The sequence below is a fragment of the Cupressus sempervirens genome, chromosome 6, assembly GCF_028749045.1.
Source record: "Cupressus sempervirens isolate cs-2001-9-10 chromosome 6, ASM2874904v1, whole genome shotgun sequence".
Classification (NCBI taxonomy): domain Eukaryota; kingdom Viridiplantae; phylum Streptophyta; class Pinopsida; order Cupressales; family Cupressaceae; genus Cupressus; species Cupressus sempervirens.
The window spans coordinates 215,530,664-215,556,145 of NC_143123.1; the positions used below are offsets into that span (position 1 = coordinate 215,530,664).

General features: G+C 36.8%; 1 pseudogene; it reads left to right on the forward strand.

The window, feature by feature from the left end:
- The first annotated feature begins 401 nt into the window (after positions 1 to 401).
- LOC149552038 (casein kinase II subunit beta-1-like) overlaps positions 402 to 25,482 on the forward strand; it is a 98,315-nt pseudogene continuing 73,234 nt past the window's right edge.

A 25,482-nucleotide genomic window follows, 5' to 3' on the forward strand; every position in this document is an offset into this window, starting at 1 on the left:
ACATCCTTAGTAAGCTCCCTAGGACACTGAGGTAAGAAATGTGGGCTCCATGAAAATAGAAACTATAGAGGAAGAACCCTCATAGAGGGAAAAGACCCCAAAAAGGATTGATACAGGAAAAGGGGTTACGAAAAGAAATGATAAGAAGTAAAAAGCCACAATTAAACATTGATGAAGAGGATATGATTGAGTTGATTGAGGTTCTAAGGAAACTTGAGTCCCCATCAAAAGAGGCCAGAGCATTAACATTCATCAACACTAATCAAAATCAGGATTTGTTCGCACAAGTGGCTATTCCTCCTCCTGATGCAGATGTAAACGATTTGACTCCACAATATTATCAGATTAGAGAGGTTATGCTTGGAAAACCCACATTGGATACAACCAAGTTGATAGTCACAATGGGGATGAAGGAGGTGTTTAGGAGTTTGGAGCAAGAAGGTGCAGAACTGGTGACACTTCATAAGCAAAATGAAATACTAAAAGGAGATTTAGCCGAAGTTGTTGGTCTGTTGGATCTGGAACAACCTGAGGAGACTCTAAATGCTGCACTTGAGAAAAGAGATGGGGGGAGTATAGTTGGAACCATTTTTGAATGCCTGTCAACAATGGTAGACAAGTTTTGAGGAAAAGGGTGTTTTGATCATCTAGGGAAATCAAAAGTTACTTCATTTTATGCAAGAAAATGTGGATAAAATGGTAACAATTTTGAAGTAGTTTTTTAGTATTATGGATGAGGTACATACCTGGTAGAAAGATTTATACGTACTACAGGCAATAAAGGGCCAAAGATAGAGAATGCTTATGGGTGTATATGTTGTGAAAGAGTTAGGTTTTCTTGATGATTGGATAGAGAAAATAGTGAATAGTAATAAAATAATGGAATCATTACATGTGGAGATCCATTAGCTCAAGGACCAAGCCTAAGAGAAAATTTTGGAAGGAAATAAACTTTATAGTGATGCATGTCTTGACATATTCGAAGATAATGCACAAGAGAAATTGATACTAGTAGATGTAGTAGTTGAGAAATTCAGGAAGATTTTGAAGAAGTTTCTACTGATGATGACATTTGGTAGGCCTTCAGGATAAAAGAAGCCTTATTAGAGTTAGATACTAAACTTGAGGATTTTTGCTGAGACCTTTATAGAGGTAAGATAACTACAGGCAAATGGTCAAGGATAAATATAATGCCTTAGATCTATCGATTGTAGCCAAGGTCATTGAGATTATTAAGAAATTCAAGGGCAAGAATCCATACATAGCTTTGGTATGAAGGGGGACAAAACCCAAAAGCCAGAATTTTAATTTTGACACTTGGTGAAATTTTTGCATTTTTGGACTTCTAAGGTGCATTGGTGCACTGGTGCACGAGTGCACTTTTTGGTTACTAAGTGGTGGAAGAATTTTGAAGAAGTTAGAGGTGCACAGGTGCGCTAATGTGCTTTCTTTTGAGGTGTACTTTTTCCAGAGATGTGCTGATAGTTAACTACCAATTCCAAGATTAGAAGCTTTCTATGCATCAAAAATGCATTGTGACAGTAGTTTAACTTTGATTGACACCCAATGAAGGTTGAGCTTCTATTTTTGACACTTTTAGACACTTGTACTTTGACTGAAGGCTTTGTTCTTCTTATTTTCTCTCAATTTCTTTGTTTTATGACATGTAAAGGCTTATGCATCCAATTAATGAATATAAAATGGATGGAGTCCTACTAAGCACCAGTTAGATTGTTAGTTTGTACATAATTAGTTTGTTTTATTAAATTAAAAGTATATTATTGCATGAAGATATCTCTCACTCTCAACAAAAATTAAGGAGATGATTTCTTATAAATATAGGATTGTAATATGTAATCGGGGCCGCCGTTATTTTGCGATAATATTATGCTTTTGGTGCTCACATTTGGAGTGTAGTGATTCTTGCCTAAATGTATCATTGTTTTGTGAATTAATGTTCATAGAATTGTGATTGAGCCAAAAGTTTATTGCATTATTTCTAGTGGTGCGATCTCTTTTAATTTTGGTGTTTGCTACGATTTAACAAATTTCACTGATGTATCTAGCTTGAGAAGAAATCACCAAATTGTGCCTGCATAATTCCTTGTCTTGCATGAGTGTACGTTTTGTGGCCTTGTGATTTGATGAAGAGTAAAACATAATATGGTTGTTAAGTTTCCCATCAACGATTACATCAGTGGAATCAACGAAGTTCTGCTCCTATTTTCATCGGTTACCCATCGATTTCTTTGAAAGCTTAACTCGCAAACATGTTTCTATAGCTTATGTCCATTAGGATTTTACTTTCATGTTATTTGCTTTAAAATTATTTTTATTTTCTTTACTAACCCCTTGTTAATTAGGAATTCATATTAGTTGCATTGTTAGATTGCATTCATATAAAAAATAAATACAAAAACATAGTTCTTTTGTGTGTTTATTTTGAAGTAGTGAGTAGATTCTACATCTCATCTGAAATCATTCAAACTAGTAACGACCTCCTCATGAATTAAAATATTTATCTTCAACTGAGTAGATTCCATTAGGTCATGAGATCACCCAAAACCTTGGAGTAGATCCACAAGATTGACTTTTCAAGAGAGGAGTTTGAAAGAATTTATTCCATTTAGCATCGCCATTGTTTTTCTTTAGTGGGGTTATTGCATAATTGACAAATGGAATAACCCATTGACCCCACATTTAATATTAAAAATTTAATTTGTTTCCTCAATATCAAATAATTACATGAAATATTATCACAATGTTATAATACAACTCATCAAGTATATCCCTTGGGAATATTTACATGTTACACATCCATCTAGGTGCAACATTACATAATAAAATAAAATAATACAATATATCAATATTATGCAATGTGTGCAACACCCATTATCTCAACAGTTTTCATTGTACTAAATGTAATAACATATCACTTCTAATAATAATATTTCCCTTTTCATATTGTGTTCATTTTTTTCTAGGGTTGTGCCCTCATCAAATAGAGGAAAAGATTAAGTACCTTGAAGTATAAGCTGAGTGATACTAGTGTTGACCAAGCCACAGTAAGTGTTGAGAAGAAATAGTGTTGACCAAGCACTAATATTGATTGAGTGATAGTATAAGAGCCAAACAAGAAAGCTAGTAGTGACCAAGTAATCCATTGATGATCAAGTGTTAGAACATAGTGTTGATGATGGACAACATTTTCACAGTTTATGAGAAATCATAATTTTTAGTCGATAGAATCAATTTCTTGGAATATGGAAAGTGTGTTTAAGATAAGGATGAATGACTTTGAACATTTAAATCAAGGGAAATAGTGTTTGTGCATTTCTATGTTAGGATTCATAAATTTTTTTCTAGAAAACAAAAGGATGAACAAAAGAGTGGACAAATTCATTGTATGTGTTGTATTTGATCTCAACCCTAAGATCTATGATGGTGTTTAAGCAAAAATAGATCAAAATTACCTATTTAAGGAGGTTCAAGGGCTAACCTTGAAGTGTTTTTTAAGGTTGGATTAGTAGTTGATGCTATTGAATCAAAAACTTAAGAAAAAGTTTGAGATGATAATGGATCATCTTTTGAGCCAAACTAGGATATATATTTTCAAAGTGAGTTGTATTTGTTAGATTAAAACCTATTATTATTTTCTAACCATTTTACCAGGATTGAATTCCTTTAATCAAGGTTGAACTAAAACTCATATGTAAATCCTTTAATCAAAGTGGCATTTTAATGAAATGTTCTAAAGTCATCTAACAATGCCACTCCTAATAGGGTGGTTAAATCATTTTACAAAGTTATATTTGATAGTATTTTTTTAAACCTTTAATAGGGTTTTCTCCTAAAAAAGCTTACTTTAGAGGAGTGAAAAGATTGGTGACATGTTACTAGTGGTTTTTCCCAAATTGGGTTTCCATGTTAAATACTAGTGTCAAGATTGTGTGGTTGTTATATGTGATGATTTACTATTAATATTTACATTCCGTAAGTTTGTAATATTTAGGATAGTGCATAAGCAGTTGATGTTACTAAAAGTTGACTATAGAGTTCAAGCTATTAAATGTTAAGATCTAAAGGGTTTTAAGTGTTCATTTGTTCAATTGGTACATCTAGACCTTGGATAACTAATTCACCCTTGTCTCAGTTATTCTAAACATTTTAACAATTGGTATCAAAGCTTTAGTGCTTGAAGAGAAAAGTTTGAAGGTAATTAAAGCTAAAGATCATGATGTATAAAAAGGAGGTGCCAAGGTTGAACCAAGAGAATTTCCTTGCATGACAAAGTTTGATGAAGCTACATCTAGAATGAATTGGAGAGGGTGCAATACATTTTGTTGAAAATACATATGTTGAGATAACATTAGTTGCTCTGACTACCCAACAAGTGAAAGAAAAATAATAGCACAACAAGCTATATTGGAGATTTCATCAGCTCTAAGCTATACCAAGTTTGATGACATTAAAACCTACAAGAATGCTAAAAAAAGTGGGATACACAACATAAAATCTATGGAAGAGAAAAAATGTCCTAAGAGAAAAATTAGAAAGATTGAGAGGTAATTTTGATGAAATGAGAATGAAAAAAGGTGAAAATATAGTCCAATACTATTGAAGAATCAAAGAAGTTGTAAATTCTATAAGAGGAGCCAATGGATAGATTGATGATGACATTGTAATAAGAAATGTTTGAGAACTTTTCTTCCTATTTATGCTATTATTGTTTCTACAATACAAGAACTAGGATGTACTCCAAGTAATGACCTAACTCTGGAAGGTGTGAATGGTAGGCTTACTACTTTTGAGATGTCAAATTTCAATAATTTCTCTCCTACTTCTATTGAATCTTATTTCAAATCACAATTGGCTATTAGGAAAAAAGGGAAAAATAAAATGTGAAAAGTGACAATGATACTTCTGATGATGAACTTGATGAGATTGAAGCATTGATGGCTAGAATAATTCCAAGAGGCAAAGGGATATACAAAGGTAAACTTCTTATAATATGTTTTTCATGTAACAAGGTTGGTCATATTGCTCCAAGATGTCTTGATAGAGAAGAAAATGATGATAAGAGAGAAATAAAGTACAAAGGGAGAAGAGATGACCAAGACAACAAGAGAAAAAAGAACTACAAAGACAAAGGTAATAAATCTTGTTACATTGCTAAAGAAGAAACTGATAATGAATATGAAAGTAATGATGAAGAAGTAGTCTATGTTTCTATGAAAGAAGATTTTGATGAAGATGAGAAAACTACATTAATTTTATAAGTGAATAAGAGTGATAGGTGGATAATTGACAGTGGTTGTTCAAATCACATGAGTAGAAATAAAAGTAAATTTGAGAGTGCTGGACCATAAAAGGGTGGTTGTGTTAAATTTTGTAATGATGCACCATGTCTTGTGAAAAGTAAAGGATCAATACAACTGACTAATAAGATCAAATGTGGCAATGTTTACAGATTGAAGGGATTAAGTATAATTTTTTGAATATTTCATAGTTGAACAAATCTTGTTATAGGGTTGAATTTCATCATAGAAAGGAAAATATATTTGATGTTGATGGCAAAATAATTGGAAGTGGGGATCAAACAAGAGGTAACTTGTTCTATCTAGTGAGATATTTTTGTTTGCACAATATGAAGATACTTGGTTATGGCACAAGAGGTTATGTCATGTAAATTTTGACAATTTGGTTAGCATAAGTAAGATGAAAGAATGATATGTTTTCCAAAAATGAAGAAACCTAATAATGCTATGTGTAAACAAAGTCAATTGGGAAAAATGACAAAGTCTAGTTTCAAGAGTAAGACATATCCATTTGATGATATTTTGGAATTGGTTCATATTGACTTATGTGGACCTATTGGTGTTCAAAGTTATTGCAGAGACAAATATTTTATTCTATTTGTTGATGACTACTCTAGAATGATGATTGTGATGTTTCTTAAAGAAAAATATGATTCTTTTTAGTTGTTTACATGGTATTTGGCTAGAGTTTAAAAGGAGATAGAAAAGAGTTTGAAGTGCTTGAGATCTGATAGAAATGGTAAATTTATTTCCAATGAATTTAACATATTTTGCAATGATAGAGGAATCAAAAGAAAGATGTCAACACCTAGGACCCCTTCTCAAAATGAAATAGCTGAAAGGAGAAATAGATCAATCATGAACTATGCTAGAACATTGATGATGGAGAAAAATGTGCCACAAATATATTGGAGAGGAGTTGTAAGTACAACTGTTTATACTTTGAAAAGAGTGCAAGTCAAGAAATGTCAAAATGATACACCTTTTTAATTATGGTATGGATATGAACCAAATGTAAAGTATTTTAATTTTTTTGGAAGCAAATTCTATATACTTAAGTATAATATAAATAAAAAACTTGACACTAAAAGTGATGAAGGCATATTCCTAGGTTATTCCACTAAGGGAAAAGCTTATAAGTGTTTGAACTTTAACACTAACAAAGTTGTGTAAAGTGCGAGTGTGAAAGTTGATGAATATGCAAAAAAGAATAAAGTTGAATGCAAAAAAGACCTGAAGACTACAGTTCATTCATATATGTGAATGATGGTACTCCGAAAACCCCACATGAATAAGAGAACAAAGCTTCAAATCAATAATGGAAATGTCAAGCTGCAATAGTCATTTGTCAAGGAACAAACAATGGGTGTCAAGCAACAACAAAATGATGCCGAGTCACAGGTAGGGGGAGACAAACATTTGGAAGACATTGCCAATTGAGTTGGACATGAACTAGAACCTAAATAGGAGAAATATAATGAGCTTGAAATCATTTTTCATGATGAACTTGCTGAAGAAAAAAGAAGAAAAGAACCTGTACTAGCTAAATATATGAGAAGACATCATGCACTTGAGAAAATTATTAGAGATAAAGAATCTAGTGTTATGACAAGAAAGAGACTTAGACATGATACTTGTTTACTCTATGAGTTTGAGCCCAAATTTTTAAAATATTCTTTGGAGAACGAGGATTGGATACAAGAAATGAATAAAGAAATTGAGTAGATTGAAAAGAACAAAACATGGACATTAGTACCTAGACCTAAATAAAAAAATGTTATTGGAATAAAGTAGGCATTTAGAAACAAGTTGAATGAAAAAGGTGAAGTCACAAAGAATAAGGTTAGACTAGTATGCAAAGGATATGTACAAGATGATGATACTAACTATGGTGAAAATTTTTCCCCTATAGTAGGACTAGAAGGATGTCAAATCTAAATTTATGAATGGGATACTTGAAGAAGAAGAGTACATAGAGTAGCTTGAAGGATTTTTTAACTCTAACAAGAATAATATGTTGTGTAAGATGCACAAGGATCTATATGGTTCGAAACAAGCCCCTAGTGAATGGTATGAGAGATGGAACAATTAATTGGTGAAGATTCGATTTGTAAGAAATAATAATAACACCAATCTATGCTTAAAGATTGATAAGATCAATGAGTTATTTTTATCTAAAGTTTTTTTGATGATATTATATTTTGAGGAAAGGAAGCATTATGCAAATAATTTTCTAATGAAATGGAGAAGGAATTTGAAATGTCAATGTTTGCTGAGATCAAATGAACCAAGATATCTTCATTACTCAATCCAAATATAATAAGGAGATGCTGATTTTTTTTGGAATGGAAGATTCATGACCAATTAGTACTCCTATGTCCTCTGGACATAAGTTATCTAATAATGATGATTCTAATTATATGAACAAGACATTGTATAGATCAATGATTGGAAAACTATAATATGTTATTCACAATAGATGTGATATTGCATTGGTCGTTGGGATAGTTGTAAGATTTTTTGCAAGTTCTAAGGAGAATCACATGATAGCAGTGAAAAGGATATTGAGATATTTGAAAGGAATAGAAGAATATGGATTTTATTACAAGAAGAATGATAATTTTTAATTAAAGATGTTTACTAATTCTAATTAGGCAGGAAATGTTGATGACAAAAAGAGTATAAGTGGAGGAGCATTCTTTCTAGGAAAGAGACTAGTTTCATATAGAAGCAAGAAGTAGAACTGCATTTCTCAATCAACAGTTGAAGATGAATATGTGCTACAATAGTAAATTGCTCAAATATCATATGGATAAAAAAATTGTTGAAAGGTGTATATGAGAAATATGTTAGCAAGTAATACTAATCTATTTAAAAACAAAAGCATTAACTAGCATAAAAACCATAACATATATGAGACACAAAGTGAAAACCTCAAATGAGAATATGAGCCATAGAATGGCTCTCCCAATGAGGATGGTCACTTGATTTAGGGATGAGTCTAAGTAAAGGATTGGTATGTATGCTCAAGCTTGATCTAAGCTTCAATGGTGGGGATGAGTAAATGGAAAATCAGTAGCTTTGTGAGCTCTCAATTTGGCATTATAAGGGTATGGTTGATGGCTTTTGGTTCTCAAACTAGCATTATAACTTTGGCTTAAAGGTTGTGATAAAATGGCTTGGGAGGGGATTCAATTTATAGGCTAAGGGCTTGAGGGATGGAGGGTCAAGATGCAAGGAGAGATGAAAGCTTAAGGAGGGCTAGGATGCACTCAAAGGGGAGTACATAGATTGTGCTTGTTTAGCACCAACCAGGGAGTGACACATGTCACAAGGTGAGTGGATTGAGGCAAGGGGATGGATGAGTCAACAAAGGAGGCTCAAGGGATAATATCTTCATAAAGACCCTTCATAATGGCTTGTAAGAGCAATGAATGGGCTTGTAAGAGTCTTTATGGCCTTTGTAAGAGCATTCAAAGCTTAATGGTTGGGATATTTTTGAGGGAGTTGAGATTGTTGACTTTTCTTGGCTTAGGAAAGTCTTAATCTTACTTAGGGAATGTGACAAGGTTAGGGGGTGGATTAGAGGTGATTTAGGATTAGACTAAGCTTGTTAGAGATATGCAAGTGGATGGCATTCAATGAGGGTGGGTGAGTTAGTGGCTAAGCTTGATTAGTATGGGTGGATGGCTTGGATTAGGCTAAATGGATGATTTAGGATAGTTTAGGGGCTATTAGATTTGAGGGCTTTATTTATCAAATAGATTTATTTAATAAATGAGGATTTTGGAATTAGATAGAAGAATAGGATTAATTGATAAATAATAGATTATTTGATTTATCAATTAGGACTATAGATGATTAATTAAATTAATCAGCTAGGGGATGACAAAGGATTAATTAAATAGGAATTTAATTAATGATGCCTCTAGAGATAACTAAATAGGATTACCAAAGTGGTGTAATCAAATTTAGGTGTCTACATTTTTCCCTTCTTTGACATAGTGTTGAGACAACACTATTTCAAAAAAGTTCGAATGAAGAAGACACAAGGAAGATGTTTTAGCAACAAGGTTGCCCTAGTATCGAATAAGAAGAGGAGAGACTAGACGTAGAGATGCCCCCTCAAGAAGGTGGCAGGGAGAGAAAATGAGGCTCAACGGCTTCTTGAAAAATACAAGAATTCGGGATGGGAGGACGAAGAGTGGCTTAAGAGAAGAGGCTAAAATAGCTCAAGCTCTCACTATAGGAGAATGATAAAGGGGAAAATCAGAGGCACAAGAGTAAATAAGCTTAAGAATTTTAGGATTGGGGGGAGGATGAAGGAGTGGAGCGCTATAAAAGGAATCTAGGATAGGGAGATGGATGAGGGGATTATAAAGCTGATGCAACAGGATTTCAAAGAGTCAGATTGGTGGAAGATGGGTTTCAGAGATCCCTAAGACCAGGATTGTGGATCTTGAAAGATGAGGCTTGGTGGATTGATTGGATTGGTGGATCCCTAAGACTAGGATTGTGGATTCCTAAAGCTAAAGGTGAGGAGTAATTCAAAGAGATACTGATGCATAAGCTGGGGGAGGAGTGACAGATGCTTGAGATGGATGGGGGATAATGGAGATGAAGGGAATCTATTGAAGCCTTTTGAGTAGGGGGATACTTCAAAGAGAAGTACCACCATGTAGTTGAGCACTAGATTTTCTATAGGACTGTTAGCTAATTGCCAAGGTTACCAAGAACATCAAGGCCTTTTCACCAACTATCCAAAGGACTGACAGACTGACTCAAAATAAACACACAAGGATTGCCCCAGCATCACACATGAATCTCGAAAGAATTGGAGTGGAACCAACACTAGGTAATCCACAAGCAGAAAAAACAAACAAACAAAAGACTTGATCAAGACCTTATGCCTAGATTGCCCCATTCGCAGTATACCATGATATGGAAGATCGTGGCAACTTTGAGGAGGGAACAAAAAGATTATTTGGAAAATATACTTCAAGACCCAAAAGGGAAGATTCCAAATCAAAAGAAAGTGAAAATCCAAAAGAGAACCGTTTTCCAACAAGATGGGTAGGATGAGGTACTAACAGACCAAGATCAGACATGAGGAAAGCTATATCTTGCAAGGATCTATCAAAGAGCACCTAAGCTGATGGATCTAGATGAGTGATGGGTCTAGCAAGATGAACTAAGAAAGATAACACTTTGGTGATAGGAGATCTAGCTAAAGGATGCATTCGAATAGCTAACCAAGGGTTGTGCGATGTGTGAAAGATGCTGATCAAGGAGGCACTGACACAAAAGTTGGATAGATACAATGGTACTAAGCAAAAGAGGATGTACAAGCTGACAGACCAAGATATGTTACAAATGTACAAGGTTGTTAATGTTTGGGTTTTGTGAGATGGAAATGTTTGTGAAGGGTGGGATGTCTGCAATAGTTGATAGGAAGATAGGTAGATGGTTTGCGAAAAGCTTAAGTGAAAATGGGATTCTTTGTTTGCATGTGATAGGATACAAACTAGGATACAAGCTTTGGTATATAATACAAGCTGGAATATGGTACAAGCTTTGGACAAGATTTTGATATACAAGCTATGATACAAGGGAGGATACAAGATTTACAAGCTTTGGTACAAAATGTACAAGCTAAGGTACAAGATTTACAAGTTGGGGTACAAGATTTACAAGCTAAGGTACAAGATTTACAAGTTGTACAAAAGGTATTTACAAGCTCCATTAGATTTTGGATATTTGGTTGGAACACCAAGGGAACAAGAAGGTGTTTTATGGGATGGTGGTTGGATGGATGAGAGATAGGATAGTGATAGATAATGGATTAGTCTTAGTACACAAGTCACCTAAATTACTAGGTTTTCACCAAGGTACCTATCCAAGGCACTTGAATTGCCAAGTTTTCACCATTGGACGCTTATTTCTCTTTATTATTATTATTATTATTTTATTTTTCAAAAGCTGGGTATACCAAGGATCTTCAAACATAGAACCTCTTGAGATGAATGATGTTAGTAGGATCATTCAAGAGTTCTCCTTCTGGTGTAGATAGCTGATAGGCTCCAGAGCCAAAGGAGGCAGTGACAACATAAGAACCAAGCCATGTAGGTTCAAACTTGCCTTTCTTTTCTCGATTTGCTTGGACTTTCATGTTTTCTTTGAGGACCATGTCACCTGGCTGAAACTATCATGGAAGCACCTTCTTGTTGAAATTCCTTTTGAGATGAGTTTGATAGATGGTGAGATGATTATAGGCTTGTTGTCGCTTCTCATCTAAGAGATCTAGCTGGGTGAGCTGAGCTACTCTGTATTCTTCATCTAATATTTTCCCTTGCAAAGATATGCGCAAGGAGGGAAGTTCAACCTCTATAGGTAGTACCACTTTGGCACCATAGACTAGGGAGTATGGAGTTGTGCTTATGGATGTATGGAAGGAAGTTCAATAGGCCCATAGGGATGGATTTATTTTTAGGTGCCAATCACAGTCGGAATCATTGACAACTTTCTTTAGGATTTTGAGGAGGGTTTTGTTAGTTTCCTCTGCCTGGTCATTACCTTGTGGGAAATATGGGCTAGAGAAGTGGTGATGGATGCAGAGGGAAGTGCATAATTCTTCCATGTTGAGATTTTTAAAGTTACCTCTATGGTCGGTGAAGATGGTGGATGGGATGCCGAAGCGGCTAACAATGTGGTACAAGATGAACTTGGAGACCTGAACTCCTGTAGCTGAGACTAGGGGGACTACTTCCACCCACTTAGTGAAATAGTCTATAGCTGTTATTATCCATTTATGTCCATTAGATGAGAGGGGTGTGATAGTTCCAACTAGATCAAGGCCCCAACAAGCGAAAGGCCAAGGTGGTGCAATAGGCTGTAGATCTTGTGCTGGAGCATGCACAAGATTTGCATGTTGTTGACATGGGAGACACTTTCTGACAAAGTCATAGGAGTCTTCTTCAATGGTAGGCCAATAGTAGCCTGCTCTAAGGATTTGTTTCACTAGGACAATACCACTCGTGTGGGCACAACAAAGTCTAGAGTGTACTTCTTTTAACACCATCGCAACCTCGATTTGGTCTAAACATTGAGAGAGAGTATCATGATAACCCCGATGATATAGGGTATTGGCTATGATAACATAGCGGGATGATTTTCAGATGAGGTTCTGGCATTGGGTATGTGTGAGGTGAGGGGATATGATACCATCATTAAGGTAAGCGTGAATCTCATGGTACCAAGGGGATTGGGGACCAACCAAGATACAAACATGGTTTGAATCCTCATTTGCATAGCTGGGTGTGAGGAGCTGCTCGACTAAAAAATCATACTGTGTAGCTGCTTGGGGAATTTCCAAGAGTGAGCCTATAGTAGCCATAGCATCTACTACTTTGTTCTGTATTCGAGGCACTTGTGTAAATTGAAGCTTTGTAAAATGTTGGGTTAGCTGATCAACTAGCTCTTTGTAGGGTAATAGCTTTTCATCTTTGGTTTGATATTTATTTAGGGCTTTCTTGATGATGAGTTGAGAATCACCAAAGATTTGTAACTTAGCAATGTTCCATTCTGCAGCTATCTTTAATCCTGCTATGAGAGCCTCATATTTAGCTATATTGTTGGTGCTAGGGAATTGTAGCTTGAAGGCTTTTGGAATGTAATCCCCTTGAGGTGTGACCAACAATATTCCTGCCCCTGATCCATGAGATGTGTATGAGCCATCAAAATAAAGTTTCCATGGGGGCTATTCTTCAATTACACAGATATGCTCATCTGGAAATTCTGTGATCAAAGGATATGCGTCTATTAGAGGTGCATTAGCTAGGTGATCTGTTATAGCTTTCCCTTTGATTGCCTTTCTATCCACATACTAGATGTCAAATTCGCTAAGGAGCATAACCCATTTGGCCAAACGGCCTGTAAGTGCTGTTCTGGAGAGCATATACTTGAGAGGGTCGATCTTAGAGACTAGTTGGATGGTATGACTTAGCATGTAGTGGCAAAGCTTTTGAGTTGAGAAAGCAACTTCCAAACAAGCTTTTTCCATAGGAGTATAATTGAGTTCATAACCAACTAGGGTTCTACTGATGTAGTAGATGGCTCTTTCTCTGCCGTAGTCATTGAGCTATGCTAGAAGTGCCCCTAGAGCAGTAGGCATTGCTGATATGTACAAGATCAAGGGATGACCAAGAATTGGTGGAACCAAGATAGGGGGATTGGTGAGATACTATTGAGATGATCGAAGCTACGTTGACATAAAGGATCCCACTTGAAGTTCTCATCCTTCTTCAGTAAATGTAAAAATGGTGTACACTTATTTGCAAGTTGCGAGATGAAGTGCCAGATGGATTGAAGCTTTCCTTGAAGAGAGTGAAGCTGTCGCAGTGTCTGAGGAGGAGGCATGTCTAAGATAGCCTTGACCTTCTTGGGGCCGATCTCTATACCTTGTTTAGAAACTATAAAGCCTAGAAGCTTGCCAGATGTGACCCCAAAGACACACTTCTTGGGATTCAGCATGAGATGATATTTGGCTAACCTATCACAGACTTTCTCCAGGTCAGCAAGATGATCCATGAAGGTGTGAGATTTAACCAAGATATCATCCACATAATCTTCCAAAATGCTATGGATAAGATCATGGAAAATGGCTGTCATAGCTCTTTGATAGGTAGCCCTAGCATTCTTTACGCCAAAAGGCATCATGTTGTAACAAAAGGTTCCCCAAGGGGTAGTGAATGCTATCTTATGATGATCCTCTTCTACAATCTTGATTTGATTATACCCAGAAAATCCATCCATGAGGGACAAAATTTCATGTCCAACTGTAAGATCTACAATCATATCTATGTTGGGCAAGGGAAAATCATCTTTTGGACAAGCTTTATTAAGATCTCTGAAATCAGTGCAGATTCTGATGTCACCAAAAGGTTTAGTGACGGGAACCATGTTGGAGATCCACTCTGAGTAGTCAATAGGTTGGATAACCTTAGTAGCTAACATTCTTTCTAATTTAGCTTTGACCAGTAATGCCACCTTGGGATGCATTTTTCTAAGCTTTTGTCTGACAGGCTTGATCTCTGGATTGATTGCAAGATGATGAACTACAAGTTGGATCCAATCCTAGCATGTCCTTATATGACCATGCAAATTAGGAAATGTTCTCTCTTAAGACCTCAAAGAGGAGGTCAGCTTGGTCTTGTGATAGGGATGCAACAATGTGAACAAATCTGGGGATCTCTAAAGAACTGATGTTGACTTCTCTAGTATCCTCAAGTAGAATAGAAGACACCTCTAGTCGATTATCTTGAGCAGGCAATGCTAAATCCTCATGTTCTGCTTGTGGCTCTAGATTTTCTTGCTGAGGGGTTCTCTTCACTGCCTTAGCTAGTCTTAGATTCACCTTAGTTCTAGTTTTGAGTGTATCAGAACTAGGTTGGGGATTTTCTCCAAAATACCCCTTGGGATCTAGCTTATAGATATAGGTAGAATTTGGCTTTGTTTTCTTGTGAGGTCTTTCAGCTCCCATGAATCTCAGAAGTGCTTCCTTTGATGTGAACTCATCAATGTGTATGATGCTTGGTTGGTCCCAATCTATGAGTTGTGGATGGGCGAGTGGTAGTTCAATGAGGTGGATGGATAGTTCTTGGAGAACAGAGTCTCCAAGGGAGATTTGGTCTGATATATCGTCGTAGGCTCTCTTTTCAACTTCCTCAGGAATGTCTTCAATTTCAACAAGGTCACGGTGAATGTTCAAAAAAGTGTGACCATCCTTATTGGTGCCCCCAGTTGTGGGTATGCCAAATCCAAGACCTGACTTCGATTCCCACTTGTGTGCATTGATGGGGTACTACATGCCTCTTTCTTCTAGTCCTAGACCACCAACTTGATAGTTCCATTTTTTAGTAATGAGCTTATGTTCTTGGGGATACTTTTGGCTAAAGTGATCAAGGCATGCTTGATTTCTTTGAGGTGCATCCTTATGTAACCAATTGTTGATATCTGGAGTGAGCTCCTCATGAAGTGGGATTTTCGAGGATACAAAGGTTGTTGGGCCAAACTGTTTGTATTGAGGAGGTGGAATCTCCTTAGCTTTGTGATATGTTGGTCATCCATGGGCATGTGGATCAAGTGGGAGTGCCCCGACAACAAATGCATCTAACAGACTATACTCTCCACAGCCTTTGTTATTGATCTTCATGGTAGATAAGGTGGAGGCGAGGATGGTTTCTGGATCATTACAAGTGTGGTATGAGGTGGCAAAGGATGTGCTGATATCAATTCCAGGGCAATGGTTTGTATATGAAGCTTCAACTACATTGCAATAAGAAAAGGGTTCTGGATTGGCATGGATGGTTACCTCAGTGCCTTGATGTGGAAATTTGACACACTGATGGTAAGTGGATGGAATGGCTTTCATGGCATGAATCCATGGGTGACCGAGGAGGATGTTAAATGGTAGGTTTAGATCAATAACATGGCAAAGTGTCTCTTAGATGACTGTCCCAACCTTGATTGGCAACAAAATAGTTCCTTCTATGGTTCTTTCCAAGTTGTCATAAGCTTTGATGGTGATAACTTCACTGATGATATCTGCCTTAGTATACCCAGCTTGTTTTATGAAATTTTAGGGTGCAAATATTCAAGGCTGATCCATTATCTATCATTACTCTTTTTATAGAAAAATTGGATACCATGATGGCTATGTGAAGCAGAAGGGTGTGATTTGGCTCGACCACAGGTATGTCGATGGGTTTGAATGATAGGGCACATGTGGAGGATAGGTGTCCAACAAGATTATTAAAATTAGTAGCGTTGATATCTAAAGGGACACAAGATTCTATAAGAGCACTATCAAGGATGTTTTTGTACACAGGACTAGTGCAGAGAAGGTCTAAAATGGAGATTTGGGCTAGCATGTTCCCAAGGTGTTCCAAGATATTGTACTGGCTTTTTGATGGAGCTGATGGTGTTAGTGAAATGGGTGTGCCTGTAATGTTAAATCGTGCTCTTCGAGTGGTGACTACACACTCATTGTTTGGTCCTTGGATATTGATAACATTGACAGAAGGCTCTTTCTTGGATATACAACCTATGAGGCTACCATAGTCTATATAGGATGAAGTGTGGTCATTGTTCTTCCCATGCTGTTGGTTTGGCTGGCGGTTGTTGGTGTTGTTGTTGTTGGTTTGGATAGGTGCTTTTGTAGGATTTTGGTTGTTGTGAGGAGGAAAAGCATTTTGATAGATCTATAAGCCTACATTGGGAGAGGTTTGGGCACCAATGGTGATTTCTTTCTGATCAATGAGGTCCTACATATAATCTTTCAGTTTCATGAATTTGAGGGTGGTGTGACCTTTTACCCTATGAAATTTGTAGTACTCATTATCTTTGTACCATGCAGCTTTGGATTGGCTTGGGTCGATTTGCTGGGTAGGAAGAAATTTGATGAGGTTTTCCTTGACTAATTTCTCAAAAATGACATCCAAAGGTTCACCAAGGGGTGTATAATTTCTAGGTGCAGGTTGGAATCTGGGCTTTTGTCCTGCAGCTACATTGATGGCATTAGCTTGATTGCTAGACCCTTGAAAGTTTGGTCTTGGATTGTGGTTTTGATAGCTTTGGTTATTTTGTTGTTGGTAGTTGATCGCTTGCTGATTGTTTGGTTGATATGGTGGGTTGGACTAGTTTTGAGAAGGACCAACAATATTCACATGTCTGGTGTCAGTGATGCCATCTGTTGCAACATGCTTTTTTTTGTTCCAATACCTAAACTTGTCATTAGAGTGTGATTGATTTTGGTTGGCTTCTTTGTAAATCTTGACCACAAAATCTTTAATGAGTCCTTGCTCAAGGATCATTCCTTTCTCTTTGATATCTTTGTAGGTCTGTAAACAATTCATGATCATGTGGTGAGCCAAGTGAGGATAGGCATTATCAATAAACATTTTCACCAAATGGCACTCTGGTAAGGTGCAAGATATATAGGTGGTAAGGGTTTGCCATCTTTGCAGATATTCAAGAAGGCTTTCTCCACCTTTTTGCTTAGTGTGGACAAGATCAACTACTGATAGCTCTGTTTCAACAAGATGGGCATATTGGGCTACAAATGCCTCAGACAATTCAATACAATTTTTAATTGTGCCATAGGGGATTCTATAAAACCATTCAAGAGCTGGTACAACCAAGCTTTTGGAAAAGAGATGCAAGAGGAAGACGTCATCGTATTGCATGTAAAATTCTTTGATATGTGTGACAGGGTCTCCTTTTCCTCTGAATTTGTCAAACTTGGGTGTCTAAAAATGCTTGGGAAATGGTGTCATGGTAATGGCTCTATCAAATGGGTAAGGACACACATTCTCAAACTTGAATGTTTTTGGATCATTTCCCTCTTGGATGTTCTTCAAAGCTATTTTCATGGCTTCCCATTCTGAATTAATGGGTGATGGCTGGGGTGCCCCCAATGTAGGAGTGCCCTAAGGTAGGTATGTGCTAGATGGGGCAATGAAATGTCCCTTTACTGGTTTTTTATGATATTTCACACCTCTAATCAGATTTTCAAGATCAAACAACTAATATCACAAAGGTCCACCAAATTTCTCAAGAAACCCCAAATCGGGTATGCTGAAAATAGTGCCAAAAGCTTCACAACTTCACAAATTATTAATAAATCTGAAAATGGACATTTTTACAGAAATTTCAGCAGCATAACAACCTACAAAATGACATTTCCAAATCTGTATAGCCTTTACACAATAGTTCACAAATGTAGGACAAAAACTATGCTCATCGGGCTCCCAAAATTAACACAAAAATGCTCGGAAACACCACAAAAACACTAATAATCTATCTCAAAAGTTTAATCACATCCCAATAAATATATTCAGCTCTATTTTAACACCTTAAAGTCTGAAATACAGCAGCAACCCAAACTGATATGAAATACTCAACTGTAAACACCAAACTCATACAAAAAACACACCTAAAAACCCACAAATCTGCACTATTCAGCACAAAGGCAAACTCTGTATGAGCATGCACATGGAATGGCTTCAAACTCCCATCCTTAGCCTTCTTGGAAACCTGAAAACTCCCATTCTTGGGTCTCCCTGGAAACTTGCAAACTCCTGTTCTTGGGTCTCCTTCTCCACAGGTTTGGCAGCCTCTGAAGAATAACAAAGAATGAGCAAAAATCAAGTTCCAGAATCAGCCCAAAATGCCTCCAAACCCCTTAAAAGAGGACATAACTGTAACTCACATCCAAGAGAGGTTAATGAAACATATTTTAATAATAATTTTCATTTATTAGTCCAACGGTTTCCAAAGATTAACCCCCTTTTTCTGAAACTTCACTTTCTTGGGCCTGCCTGCCTTAGCAAAGATTATTATTTTTTAATTATTTGAAAAGGGGACATGAAAGGCAATGGAATATGGATGGCTTTCAGGTATGGGCTGGTAGGGATTGTACATGGCTTGGGCAACTGAATGGTGGATGATGGGTTGTTGAGGTGGAGGTGGCACATATTGTTGCATGTGTTGTGAGGCTTGCTGTTGATATTGGATTTGAGGTTGGGATTGAGGAACATAAGCTGGCTATGGGATAAATGGATTTTTTTGTGGAGGTAAGGTATAATATGGTTGTGAAGCTTGGGGAAAGGATCGGGGAGCTTGTGGAACTTGGCTTTGGATTTGAGGAGTTTTACCAATATATGTGGGTTGTGCCCCCATTTGGGAAGGTATCTGCATGGAAAAAGAGGCCAGGTAATTGGTGGTTGGTGATGGTGGATTTCCTCCTAGAAGTGGCATAGAAAAATAGTTGGTAATAGGAGGTAATGGATTAGTTGGTGGTGGAGGTGGTGGGAATTGATGGGGTTTGATAGCTTGGTGGCTGAATTTGAAAGCTTGGTAGAGTGGTGGCAGGAGCTTGGGTCACTTGAGAGCTAGGCAGAACATTGATAGTAGCTTGTGGGGTTTGATAGCTTTGTGGAGTGAGGGTAGTAGCTTGTGGATTTGTGGCTGATGGCACTGAGCTCCAAGGACCTAGTGAAAATGATGGAATGGTGTTCTGAGCTGAGGTAAACAAGTTGGGCGTGATGAAGGGTTGATTACTTGGCCCCATGGGTGGCATCCCGGTTGTGTATTGCTGAAGTTGACCAAAGATACTAGCACTAATTTGGGAGATGGGTGGATTTGGAAGGCTAGGTTGGGGAGTAGCAGCAACAATAGTGAAGGGAGTGAATGGTGAGGTGTTTTTGGAAAAGGTGGTTTGGGATGGAGTGGTATGGACCAATGGTGGAGTGGTGGTGGCTGGATTGGCTTGTGGAAGGGAGATTTCAACTTGAGTGGAGGCTGGTATGTTTGGGTCTGCTGGATCATATGGGGTGGGTTGAGGCTCTTCTTTTGGCACATATTGAGGATAATCTGAATCATAAGAGCCTATGGGTGGTGGGAGTTTTCCAAAAAATAGGTGAGATGGCTTTGATAGGGGAGGAGGTCTTCCAAAGTCAAAGGCTCACATGTTGTCCCTTCAAAAGTTAGCCATGATTGTTTCCTTGTTTTTGTCTATAATGGCATTCACCAATACTACATTTCCTAGTTGGTTCATGAAAGCTTCAATGTCAGTAGGTGATAGTATAGCATTCTCTGGGCTGAAGGATGGTTGAGTGCTCAAGGGGAGTGATGCTGTTGGATCCAAATGATAGGGCTCCATTGTTTCCTTCTTCTTCTTGCCTAAGCAAGTGATGGGTGGCATGAAAATGTAGAATGTTCCTAGGGATGAGATGTAACAATGCTGATGGATGCAAAAAGGGGGGAAGGCTTTTCTATGCAAAAGATTTCCTAGGTTGAGGCAAAGCTATATGAAAAAACCTAAAGAGGATTGGGTTGGGGATTCTAACTTCAAAGATATGTTGCCAAAACATGAAAGGTTTGCTTTCCTATGTGCAAGCTTGGTGGTGATTGTGTCAACTTAAGGATAGACTGATGATCCTTTAGGAAGAACATGAGATTGACCACTTGTGGATCCCAACCTTTAGCTCAAGGTGATGAGGGATAACAAGTAAAAAAACTAGATTACCCTAGACAAAGCTCTGTCAAAGGGATAACCTTGGTGAGGTTGGTGGATTTGGAAGATGTTAGGAATGGCAAACTTTTGGCAAAGTGACAACAACTTTGAAGGCTTGGATGTGGAGTTTTTGGATTGCTGGCTAGATGGTTTGGTTCTAAATGAGATGGATGAGCTAAAATGCTTAAGGGGAGAAGTAAAGATGGCTGGCTTTCCTACAAAGATGACTCTAAAGTGAAGCTCATGCAAGAAGATGTGGAGAAACAAGGGGGTCTAATCATAGAAGTCATGCCTAGTTGGTAAGGCATAAGCATTGTTAACTCCTGGATGTTGGTTAAGTTGGATGGTGCAATCTAACTAGGCATCTTGAAGGGCTTCATCAGCAACTTTGTCCTCTACTTTGTGGAGTTTTGTAATTTGAGGGATTGGTGTTAGTTCCTTTCTCTTGGTTGAAAGTTCTTGGTATGCTTGAGATGGTTTGAGTTTGACTTTGTGAAACTTCTATTTGGGTTTGGGTTGTTCTGACATGAATTCTTGAATCTTCTTGGCTTTGAGAGATCTCGATTATTTTGCTTCAACTTGTTCGACTCTCGAAATAGGCAGTGACTACGGTAAGTGTTCCCTAAGCTAGGATTGACCAAGTTTGGCAAACATTCATTCAACAAATAAAAAGACAAGCAATAGATAGGAACAACCAGATAGAAGTTTTTGATTCTCAGAATGTGATACTTGCGCCAAGGAGTGTGTATGTTTTACAAATGTTTCGATCAGTCACTTCAAACACATTAACGTCTTAGATGGTTGTCTGCAAAGCTGATAGTTGGTTTAGCTAGGGAGTCCTCGATATACCCAAGGTACGTGAGGCCCAAATCCATAGATGAAACCAAAAAGATGTCACACAGTTGAGAGGAGCGGTAACCCACTTCTCCTCTTTCACTTCTCAAGGGTATAAATTTTCTTGAGGCTTAGCCTGAGTGACAAAATCTTGATTCCAAGAGAGGTGTCTGTGGATTCACCTCTTGATCTTTATACTATGTCAGAATGTTGGAGTTGAGGTCATCCCAAGGGGTGATGAAATTCCCAAGCAGGCCTCCTAAAAAGAGAAACAAGGTTTTGGATCCTAATCTATGTGAACAAGAAGAAGAGTTAGGGTCAACAAGAACGTAAACCCATGCGCTCGGAGGCCCTCCACGTCAAGTATCAATTTTTTTTTTAAGGCATTCAAGATTGAGTGTTTTTTCATTTTAAACCCAAAACAAAGATGTGTGAAACTCGATTATCAAGTGCGTGCCTGGAGGCCCTCCACGTCAATTGGTTGTTCAATTTTAAAATTTAAACTTGAAGTGTGATTGATTTAATCTAAATTTTTGGACATTGAAAAAATCTTATAAGTTTAAGACAAACCCTCAAAAAGTGAATTAAGTAGAATCTAATTATGGAACACTTAACACTCTCTTAGGTGGACCCATCCTCATAGATGGTGCTGAGATTGCAACCAATGGTTAAATTGATGGGTGATTAAAGAGGGTGAATTCAATGAAGAAACTACTAAATTTGATTTTTTTTGATTTGTTTTTAACTTAACAAATTTCTTAAGTGTTCAAAAATTAACTTTGCCTAAGTTGCATGCAAAAGAGAGATTTGTTTGTTCTTTTTAATGCACCAAAGTTTGAAGTGTGAGTTATTGCAATGGTTAGTTGATCTTTTGCATTCAAGATTAGATTTGTTGTTTTAATCATGCATTTAAGAAAAATTGATTTTAATCCATGGCATTCAAGAGTGTGTTTTGAGCAACATACATTCAAAGGAAAAACATGTTTAAACATGCAAGTTCATTCCATGAAAAATCAAAAAAACATGATTGAGTTTGTTGCTCCAACCTACAATGAGACAAAAAAGCAAATTGATTAGTCACCCAAAATTTTCCAAAATGAAAGCTTAACTATGGAAATTTTTTTAAAAAATTTTTTTGTTCTTTTTCCTAAGCGTAAAAATGCTTTAAAAAACCTCTACTCTATAGAACCACCAAAATTTAAAATTTGATTTATACTCTTTTTAAAAAAAAATTAAAAAAATAAAATACAAAGTGCAGAAACAAAGATGTTAAAATAGAAATGCAACAAAGACAGGTGGAGATGACAATTCATTAGGCACAGATGCCAAAATGTGAAGATGCTGATCTACAAAGATGACAAAGAAAGAGGTGGAGACGTTGAACTGCGAAGATGTTGATCTGTGGAGATGACAGTTTAGGTTGGCGATGATAGAGATGATAGTTTAGGTTGCGAAGACGAAAGAGTAGCTAGCAGAGGCACTGATCTAAGAAGATGATAGTTCAGGATGCAGAGATGACAGTCTAGTGGTGGCGTTGACAGCAAAAAACTAGGCAAAGATGCCAAACTGCAGAGGCGACAGAGTAGCTGACGGAGACGACAGTTTGCAGGCACAGACGCCAATCTGCGGAGATGACACTGCGCGAAAAGAACTAGAATGCGTGGATTTTTTCCAATTTTTTAAAATTTTTTGGTTATTTTTGGATTTTAGAGGGTATGTCTTCTTCTTGAGTGCACCCTTCAACCTGCAAAAACAAGTGAAACACCCTACAACTCACTCAAACAACAAGAAATATTAGATTATTAGAAAAAACAACATATATATAGAAATGGATGATTAAATGACCCATACTGAGGTCCCACTGGGCGTGCCAAAATGTATATGAGAAATATGTTAGCAAGTAATACTAATCTATTAAAAAACAAAAGCATTAACTAGCATAAAAACTATAACATATATGAGAGACAAAGTGAAACTCTCAAATGAGAATATGAGCCATAGAATGGCTCTCCCAATGAAGATGGTCACTTGATTTAGGGATGAGTCTAAGTAAAGGATTGGTATGTATGCTCAAACTTGCTCTATGCTTCAATGGTGGGGATGAGTAAATGGCAAATTGGTAGCTTTGTGAGCACTCAATTTGGCATTATAAGGGTATGGTTGATGGCTTTTGGTTCTCAAACTAGCATTATAACTTTGGCTTAAAGGTTGTGATAAAATGGCTTGGGAGGGGATTCAATTTATAGGCTAAGGGCTTGAGGGATGGAGGGTTAAGATGCAAGGAAAGATGAAAGCTTAAGGAGGGCTAGGATGCACTCAAAGGGGAGTACATGGATTGTGCTTATTTAGCACCAACCAGGGAGTGACACATGTCATAGGGTGAGTGGATGGAGGCAAGGGGATGGATGATTCAAAAAAGGAGGCTCAAGGGATAATATCTTCATAAAGACCCTTCATAATGGCTTGTAAGAGTAATGAATGGGCTTGTAAGAGTTTTTATGGCCTTTGTAAGAGCATTCAAAGCTTAGTGGTTGGGATATTTTGGAGGGAGTTGAGATTGTTGACTTTGCTTGGCTTAGAAAAGTCTTAAGCTTACTTAGGGAATATGACAAGGTTGGGGGGGGGGGGGATTAGAGGTGATTTAGGATTAGACTAAGATTGTTAGAGATATGCAAGTGGATGAAATTCAATGAGGGTGAGTTAGTTAGTGGCTAAGCTTGGTTAGTATGGGTGGATGGGGTGGATTAGGCTAAATGGAGGATTTAGGATAGTTTAGGGGTTATTAGATTTGAGGGCTTTATTTATCAAATAGATTTATTTAATAAATGAGGATTTTGGAATTAGATAGAAGAACAGGATTAATTGATAAATAATAGGTTATTTGATTTATCAATTAGGACTATAGATGATTAATTAAATTAATCAGCTAGGGGATGGCAACAGATTAATTAAATAGGAATTTAATTAATGATGCCTTTAGAGATAACTAAATAGGATTACCAAAGCAGTGTAATCAAATTTAGGTGTCTACAAAAGGCATGAATGAATATATTATTGATCCAATTGTTATCTATTGTGATAACACTAGTGCTATTAACATATTTAAGAATCCTATGATGCACACAAAGACAAAGCATATTGCTGTCAAGTATCATTACTTGAGAGAGTATCATTACTTATTTGTCTAAAGACAAATAAGTGGAATTGGAGTATGTGAACACTAAGGAGGAAATGGCTGATATATTCATAAAAGATTTACCTAGAGATGCTCACGAATATCTAAGAGGTAAACTAGGGGTGATTCTCTTAGAAAAATCTACATAAGCTAAAATGGTGTTATGTATCAAATGTGTTGATTATACTATCTTAAAAATTGACATAGACAATCCTACTTTAGGAGTTGCCTATGGTAGTAATGAAGAAGAAGGATAGAATCATGTTGTGTCAGTCATACACAAATGATAGATGAAGAATTCAACACTAACATGAAAATATCTACATGAAAAAGATGAATGAGTTGAATGCCTTTGACATTATTGTCATAGAGGGAGAAAATGAAAGTTAGTTACCCATGCAAAAAGAGGGAGATGTTTTCAAGAAGTTACCATAAGAAAGAAGGAGAAAATTGAAAGAAATTATTGTCAGAAATATAGAAAAATATGATTGATTTCATGATCTAATATGATAAGGGAGCATATGTGTTACATATCAGAGCTGCATGGATGAGAATCATAATGAAACTAAAGAAAGAGATTGTTGGACACAAAGATGTGACTTAGAATGAAACTAAAGAAAGAGATGAAGATCTAATACTGTACAAAGAGGGAGTTTTCTCAACTTAGTACTTGTTTTGGATTACATGGTAACTAGAGGTGTTTCCATTAATGCCAAAGTGGGAGATTGTTGGAAATAACATTTGGAACAATTGCTATGTTATTATTCATATCAAACCTTATTGGTGAGATAGTTTTCTATCTGATCTAAGTGTCATATCTATTTGTTTTATGAAGAGGATTTGAGAAGTTTGTCATGACAAAAGCACCTAGAGCAAAGGTTGAGTTGTGAAGAGGAAACTACAAATGGACTCTTGATTAGATAGACTTTGAAAAGATAAAGTGATTTTTTAAATGATACTAGAAGAGAGGAAGACAATAGTACTAAATCCTATTAAAGGAGATCAAAGATAGACCAAATTCATAGGGCTTGATTGAGCAATAGAGAAAAATATTAATTAACTTGAAGTATAAGCTAAGTGAT